This window comes from Nomascus leucogenys, chromosome 6 (assembly GCF_006542625.1).
Source record: "Nomascus leucogenys isolate Asia chromosome 6, Asia_NLE_v1, whole genome shotgun sequence".
In the NCBI taxonomy this organism is placed as follows: domain Eukaryota; kingdom Metazoa; phylum Chordata; class Mammalia; order Primates; family Hylobatidae; genus Nomascus; species Nomascus leucogenys.
Window position 1 is genome coordinate 99,714,847 of NC_044386.1, and position 7,525 is coordinate 99,722,371.

General features: G+C 46.3%; 1 protein-coding gene across 1 annotated transcript in view; it reads right to left on the reverse strand.

The window, feature by feature from the left end:
* The window catches only part of CTXND1 (cortexin domain containing 1), a 57,221-nt gene extending 51,166 nt beyond the window's left edge, over window positions 1-6,055 (reverse strand). The window contains exon 1 of the mRNA XM_030814891.1: window positions 5,783-6,055. The gene's annotated coding sequence lies outside the window, so the exon portion shown is untranslated. The remainder of the gene's footprint in view (window positions 1-5,782) is intronic.
* Window positions 6,056-7,525: the final 1,470 nt, after the last annotated feature.

Sequence of the window (7,525 nt, forward strand, 5' to 3'; positions counted from 1 at the left end):
GAATCCACCCTCCTCACACTAACATACAAACCCATTATCTTTCTGAGGAGTATCCTCAGAAACCAGAAAAACTGCTGAACAAGAAGACACATTTTAGGAGAGTTAGATTTCACTGGGCATGCATATTGATTAACAATAATTTCCTTGTTCACATGGAAATGTGGCCACCAGGGAGAGGCAGGATTTCACAGTTTTAGTTTCCTAAAGGTAGCAACTTTTCTCTATTCTTCTGCACACACTGAGAATGAATATATTAACATTTTAACTGGGGCCCAGGGAAAGGGAACACGCTTTGACTATCACCGAACATTCTGCCATACCATTAATGCTGATGGAACCCAAGTCACTTCTTGGGAGCTGAATCTATAATGGCAATTTGTCAAGTCAATTGACCTAGTGAAAAAGTGCACCCCTCTGAAACATCAGCTATCGTAGAGGGCACCAGACTTATCTTCCCAGAGAAGGGTCATCTTGGGAGCTGAACAGCCTACTCTGGATGGAGAGGATGCCCTCCCATGCCCTCCAGGGACCTGAGACTTGTGGCTGTTCCCGTGCATGGAGCCTCATTGCTGTGCCAGCCTAGACTATGCCCTCTCACATACAAATGAACCAAGTCTAAAGTCTCATTGTTTTTGATGTCCTGGTCATACAAGTCATACCTGATTCGATGCAGGCAGCCCAATCTGGGCACAGACATGTTCTCTCATGTCTAGCATCCAGATAGCCTGCAACTGATGTGGGGAATCTTGGGGCAGGTTTGCCTGCACAGGGGTCATTTCTATAGATGTTCCTATGACTTATAGGAGAGGCAGCGGAAAGGGTAAGGAGAGAAAGAAAGGTACATTAGGGAAACACTTTCAGGAGTTTTGCCACCACATTACTTTCCTGGCTTAAAACTCCTCAATGTCTCCCCATTGTCTACAGTACATAACTAGATACCATTTCCTAAGCCAACTCCAGGCAGTTGTAGAAAAGGATTCTGAGGCCTCGTTCTGGCTCCATGGGAAAGAATATCATGATTGATTAGCAATGTCTGCTCTAGGCAAGAGAGGGAGGTGTGACAAATGTATGCCATTTATTTGCAGTTTTCTAGAACACAGGGAGCTCTGTCTGAGCCAAGAAGTCAGGGTATCCGGAGGGAACTGGATGTGATGATAAAGGCCATGCAGTGTCAGGCCACTTGTCAGCTATTAATGATATCAGCCTCTAAATAACAAACAGGTGTCAGTATGCCTGCTACCTCTGGTCAACTTGTGGTAACCACCTGGGCATGGAGATTCATGTCTATGGAAAGAACATTGTATTTCAATTACCCACCTCTGCCACCAGGCTGGGTTGCAGGAGTGGCAGCACAGTTCCCTTTCTTTCTTTTTTTGATTTTTGTTTTTAATTTGGTAGAGACAGGGTCTCACTATGTTGTCCAGGCTGGAGTATAGTGGTGCAATCACAGTTCACTGCAGCCTTGAACTCCTGGGCTCAAGTGATCCTCCTGCCTCAGCTTCCCAAGTAGCTGGGACTACAGGCATACCACCATGCCTGGCTAATTTTTAAAATTTTTTCTGTGGAGATAAGGTCTCACTCTGTTGCCTAGGCTGGTCTCAAACTCCTGGCTTCAAGCGATTCTCTTGCTTTGGCCTCTGAAAGTGCTGAGCCACTGTGCCCAGCCTCAATTCCCTGTCTTTCTGACCCTACTCCAGTCTCAGGGGAACTCAGCTCTTTTCCATCACGCCATCCTAAGGACAGGGATAGAATGCAATTTTGGGGTCTGTGGGATTCTAATGGGACAAGGGCACTAGGAGTCAGATCTTTTAGAGGAAGGATACAAAATTCCCATAAAGACAGAGCATAAACTTCGTATTGAATATGAAATCTGTGCCTTGAGGTCATTTACTGAGACCCCAGGGTCACATTTTCTGTCAACGGGAAAATCTGAGGGCTCTAGTTTAAATGAGAAAGGTCCCTGTCTGGGCCTGTCCTTGCCACATGAGTCGTAACAACTTGAGGGCCAGGGTGATGATGTGGCCCTGAGTAGAGGATCAGGGAGGCACTTGTTCTGCTTTCAGACTGGACCTTGAGTGAGGGCTAAAAGCAGAACTGGGCTGGCAAGCGGTCAGGGTACCAGCAAAGGGGCCTGAGGTCACAGCCACAGAAACACCAGAGGATGCTCATGTGTGTAGAAGCCTCTGTGCTGCAGGGGCCTCTTAGAAGCCTGTGGCTCTAGGGGTGAGTGATGGGCTGGGATTCTGGGGTTAGGGATCCCAACCTAATCCTTCCCATCCATGATACTGTTTTCGTGTGTTTCCCTCTGAGTGTGTTTTCCCAGGGGCCTTCACCTGGGGGGACTTGAAGCATCAAGTCACTGGGGCACAGCAGGGACCCTTCTGGGAATGTCCAGCCCTAGAGGCATGTGTTTGAGGATGTGTAGATTACAGAAATCTACAGAGCACTGAGGCCCATGATGAAGCAAAAGGAACAGAGTATGGAAGGGAATGGTTTACAAGGACTGTTTGTGAAACACCTATTAGGTGCCAGGCTGTCACATACATCAACTACAAGTCCCACAGCAATCCAGCAAGGAAGGCAATGCTTCCCTAAATCATAAACAGGGAAGCTGAGTCTCAGAGGCATGGAGGTTCCAGGGGATAACTGACACAGCTGTGATGACTTCCAGAGGGGCCACACTGCAGGCCCAAAACATGACTTATCTCGCTTTATCCTCACTCAGTGCAACTGGTCATCATAAGTTAAGTGTAGCTACATTTTTTTGAGTGCTCACTTTATATCAAAGATATTTTTCTCTGAGCAACCCCATACCGTACGTTCAACATAGGTGAGAAGAACGCAGGCTTCAAAACCAGGTGACCCCTACTCAGAATCCCAGTTTTCCTACCTCATTTAACCTTGGGTAATTCAAGTTGCTTCTCTGATCATTAATTTCCTTGTCAGGAAAATGGGGATAATAAACCTGAGAATTAAATGATGGAATATATAAAATGCTTAGTATATACTAAGTGCTTAATAAATGGAACTGACTTTTAGGTATTGATGATTCTGGGGTTTTACAAATAAGAACTGAAGACAAAAAGGTGGCTTGCTTAAGGTCATCTGACTTAGTGGCAGAGCCAGGACTAAACACTGATCTGTCCCCCACAAATGCCAGTGTTCTTCTCCCCTGCTGTCCACAAGGCAACTGATATTCACAGTGCTGATCTTGAGTTGTCAGGAAACACACAAATTCCCATTCGCTGACTCTCTGATTGTAGGAAGCATGTAATGTGCTTTAGAAATATTTCCATCCCAGCCGGGTGCGGTGGCTCACGCCTGTAATCCTAGCACTTTGGGAGGCCGAGGCGGGTGGATCACCTGAGGTCGGGAGTTTGAGACCAGCCTGGCCAACATGGACAAACACCGTCTCTACTAAAAATACAAAAATTAGCCAGGCGTGGTGGCACATGCCTATAATCCCAGCTACTAGGGAGGCTGAGGCAGGAGAATCGCTTGAACCTGGGAGGCGGAGGTTGTGGTGAGCCGAGATCGTGCCATTGCACTCCAGCCTGGGCAACAAGAGTGAAATTCCGTCTCAAAAAAAAAAAAAAAAAAAAGAAATATTTCCATCCCAAACAGTTCTAAATGTTGTCACTTTTAATAGCAAACTTAAGCTATCTAAAAAATTTGCAGACGCGGACCGGTTCCAGAGCCTTCAATGCCAAAATTCAGAGTCATTATGGTCTTCTTCTACATCAGAACTTATTAGGAGCGTTAACCTCAGTCTTGGAACCATGTCAGTTTTATAAACACTGTTCTTTCTATTATGGCAAGACAGGATACTTTAAGGACATTTTCCTTGATATCATTTCATTTTCTATTTAAGTCATGAAAATAGTATTGAATTTGGGCAATACTACACACAAACTACTTTAGGGTTGCAGATTTTGAGTCTGTGCTATAATAGTGTGCCCTGGTAGTGTAAATATTTGTTGGAGAAAGATTAACTAGCAAGGCGGTATATTCAGAATGGCTGCCTCTTTCATTAACCCTGTAAGGAAAGAAACTGGAAAGATACACGCAATTCTGTAAATCACAATTTATAAGCAAGCAGCAATTGAACTTCTAGTTGAGCTAGTTTTTTTTTTTCAGGCCAATTAAAGTTCATATTATTTTTTAAACAACTCCTATTCTGCCATAACTTTATTTTAAATCTGCATCTTAAATATGTAATGGCGAGAAATTTGCTATAATTTTCCACATGTATTTGGGTTAGAGACACATTATGCTCTATGCATTCATTACTTGCATGCTGTTCAAAAATCATGGGAAAACTGATTGGGAAATTAATCCTTTGAAACAAGAATATATGAATGCAATGATTACACAGAATAAATAAACAGCTTACCCACAATTTCTCTTTTGGACAAATGTAAAGTCATTAGTTTCAGAACAGTTTTCCCAAGGACGTAAGGTTTTGCTTTTCCTCCCTAATGCCTCCTCAAAGCTGTTACGTATCTTATGCTGAGCCATCCCTGAAAAGGTAGCCTTAATCAACATCTAATCTATAAATCACCTTTAAAGCCTTGAATGTTTGGCTTTATGAGGTCTTAAACACACTTTGCAGGTTCGCAAAGACCACAGATCAGATTACTACAGTTCCTCTCAAGATGTGGCTTAATGAGGGTGAGGGAAGTATAGAAGACTTCAACTCCAGACCCTCGGAACTAGATCCCCTAGTTCACTGGATATATATTTTATGGAAAAGGGTAAGATTGTATCACAGTGTTAATCCAGAAACTTGAATCCTCTGATTAGAATCAGAGGAGGACTGAGAAGAACCTGCCGGTGGATGCACGAGTGGGTTAGAATGGGACTTCTCCCCACGAAGGCAGCACAGGCTTCGATGGAGCTTTTTTCCTGGGTCCCGAGCCACATCCTGACAGGCCACTGTGGCCCTATTGCACACCTGGTGAAGAGGTGCATCAGCTTGGATTTTCTAACAGGTTCCTTTCCAGAACTTTTGCTGCGGGCATGGAGACTCTTACCAAATTCGGCTCCATAATACATTCCCCACAACATTAGAACCCAGGATCATTCTCCACGTCTCCACTGATACGGAAAAATATATGAAAGCGTGGATTAGGGTTTTTGCCACAGATGAGAACAAAATACAACGGAGACTTGACATTTCTTTAGAAAGGCTGCCACCAACAGAACTTTTCCTAGAAGTTACATCCGTGCTGACCTTCACCAGTTACATTGAGAAAAAATCTGTTCTATGTGACTGTCAGCCACAGGAGACGGAATTTTAGGCACTGAACTTGACGAGAAGGACTTTGTAACTTTGATTCAGTTTCAACTCACACTCCCCAAACCCCTCAATGGCAGAGAGGCCGAGGATCCCCGAATGGGGAGGTGAGGCTCAGAACAGCGAGGGTGCCTGAGCACAGCACCACACTCTCCGGGTTTCTGAGCCCCGAGCCCCGCAGTGGAACTCCGGCCGCTGCGACGCGGCGCCCGTGCGGCTCCCGAGGCTACTGTCACCTGCCGCGCGGGTCCGGCCCTCCCCGCCGACCGAGGCGCACCCGGGGCGCAGTGCCGCCGAGGAGGGGATCGGTCCCAGTGTCCACGCGGGTCCCCTCGCGGCCGCGGCAGGGCTCGGCCCGACTTCAGCGAGCAGATCCTCCGCCTGCGGCCGGTGACCCGCGCGACGCCCCGGCGGCACCGACGATGCTGCGCTCCAGCCCCGCAGGCGCCGCGGCGGCGGGTCCCGGGATGCTCCCGCGGTCCTTACCTGGCGAGGCCCGTCCCGTGCGCTCCCGGGGTCCTGGCTGGGCCGGCGCCGAGCCCAGGGCGACCGCGGATCGCTGGCTACGCCGTTTCCCGGTGCCGGGGGAGCGGGCGCGCGGGGCCCGGGGGGCGCTGCCCAGGCCCGGCTTGGCGGGAGCGGCCGGGCTGCGGCTGAGTCAGAGCCCCGGCGGCGCGGGCGAGCCCGGGCCAGCAGCCGAGAGGGGGCTCTGAGCGGAGCCGCGGCCGCCCTGGCATTTTAAAGGCGAGGCAGCTGGACGCTGTTCAAGCGGAAACGCAGAGAGAAACTTCAGCCCCCGGGGCAGAGCGTTGGCAGCGAGGGGAGGGGACCCAAGAGCTCCTTGCAGGCGCACAAACCAATCTGGGCTGTTCCAATATGCTATTCAAATGCATTTTCTTCAGATATTCCCTTTACAGTTAAAAAAAACAATCCCCCCAAACAACAACGGCAACAAAACCCTCTCAAAGCCTTCTCCTGCAGTTTGCTTAATAGTAAGCCTAACATTTCCATTAAAGTTAGGGGCAAAAGCAGGGGGCCGGTTTGGGACGTCTGGTCAATGCAATTAGACAAGAGAAGGAAATAAGGTGTAAAAATACTGAAGTTGTGCCTTTGTTAAAAAATGTATATTCTATATGTGTGTATATATGTATATATATTATATATATGTGAAGCGTGAGAAAAATGATTACTATTTGCAGCGGATATGATTGTGTAGTTGGAAAGTGCGAACTGAAGATTGTTGAAATAACAGCCTTTCCAAGGAATTGGCAGGCTACAAAATAAACATACCAAATTAACAGTGTTCTTGTGCACTTACTAACCATTTTGAAAGGCAAATAAAAAATCCCATTCTCACTAATAGCCAAGCCACCGTAGCTAGGAAAAATAAACTTATCCTGAAGTGTGAAAAAAAAAAAAAACGCAAAAACAACCTTCTCTACTTGGGGACTAGAGAAGACTTGAATCTATTATGACACACGCCTTATTCTTGGACAAGAAGAAGTAAACATTGTAATCCCATCATGTCCTCTTTATCTGTCAATTAAATGCCATCTCTATCAAATTCCAGGTAGAATTTTCATTTTAACTTGACATGTTTCTCAGTGTCATGTGGAAGAATAAAGAGAACAGGCAACAAAATGTTGATAACGAAGAGCATAAGGGAAGTTAGCCCTGCTGGATATTAAAATGAAGAAATGCTTGCATGCATAAATGAATAAATAAAATACATTATTTGAGTGCTTACTATTTAAGGAAGTGCTCTACGTGGATTAATGCATTTTATTCATCACAACAACCCTATGATGCAGGTACTGATACTGCTGCCATTTTCAGATAGGAAATGGAAGCCCAAAAGTGTAAGTATCACACCCAAGGTCACACAAGTAGGAGTAGGGGATCAGAGGTTTGATGCAGGTGTTCTGCCTGCAAAAACTATGCATCTATGTGCTTCAACCCCATCACATGACACCGCCTCTGTCACAAAGCAAAAACCAGCACATTACTGGTCCGGACATGACTGTTCAATGGAATGGGATGAAGAGCCCAGAATTAGAAGTACATGAGAAACAGTGGTGTTTAAGGTGGCACTTCATGTTAATCAGATAGATAGTTTTTATTTTATTTTATTTTATTTTTGAGATGGAGTTTTGCTCTTGTTGCCCAGGCTGGAGTGCAATGGCACGATCTCGGCTCACTGCAACCCTCTGCCTCCTGTGTTCAAGCAGT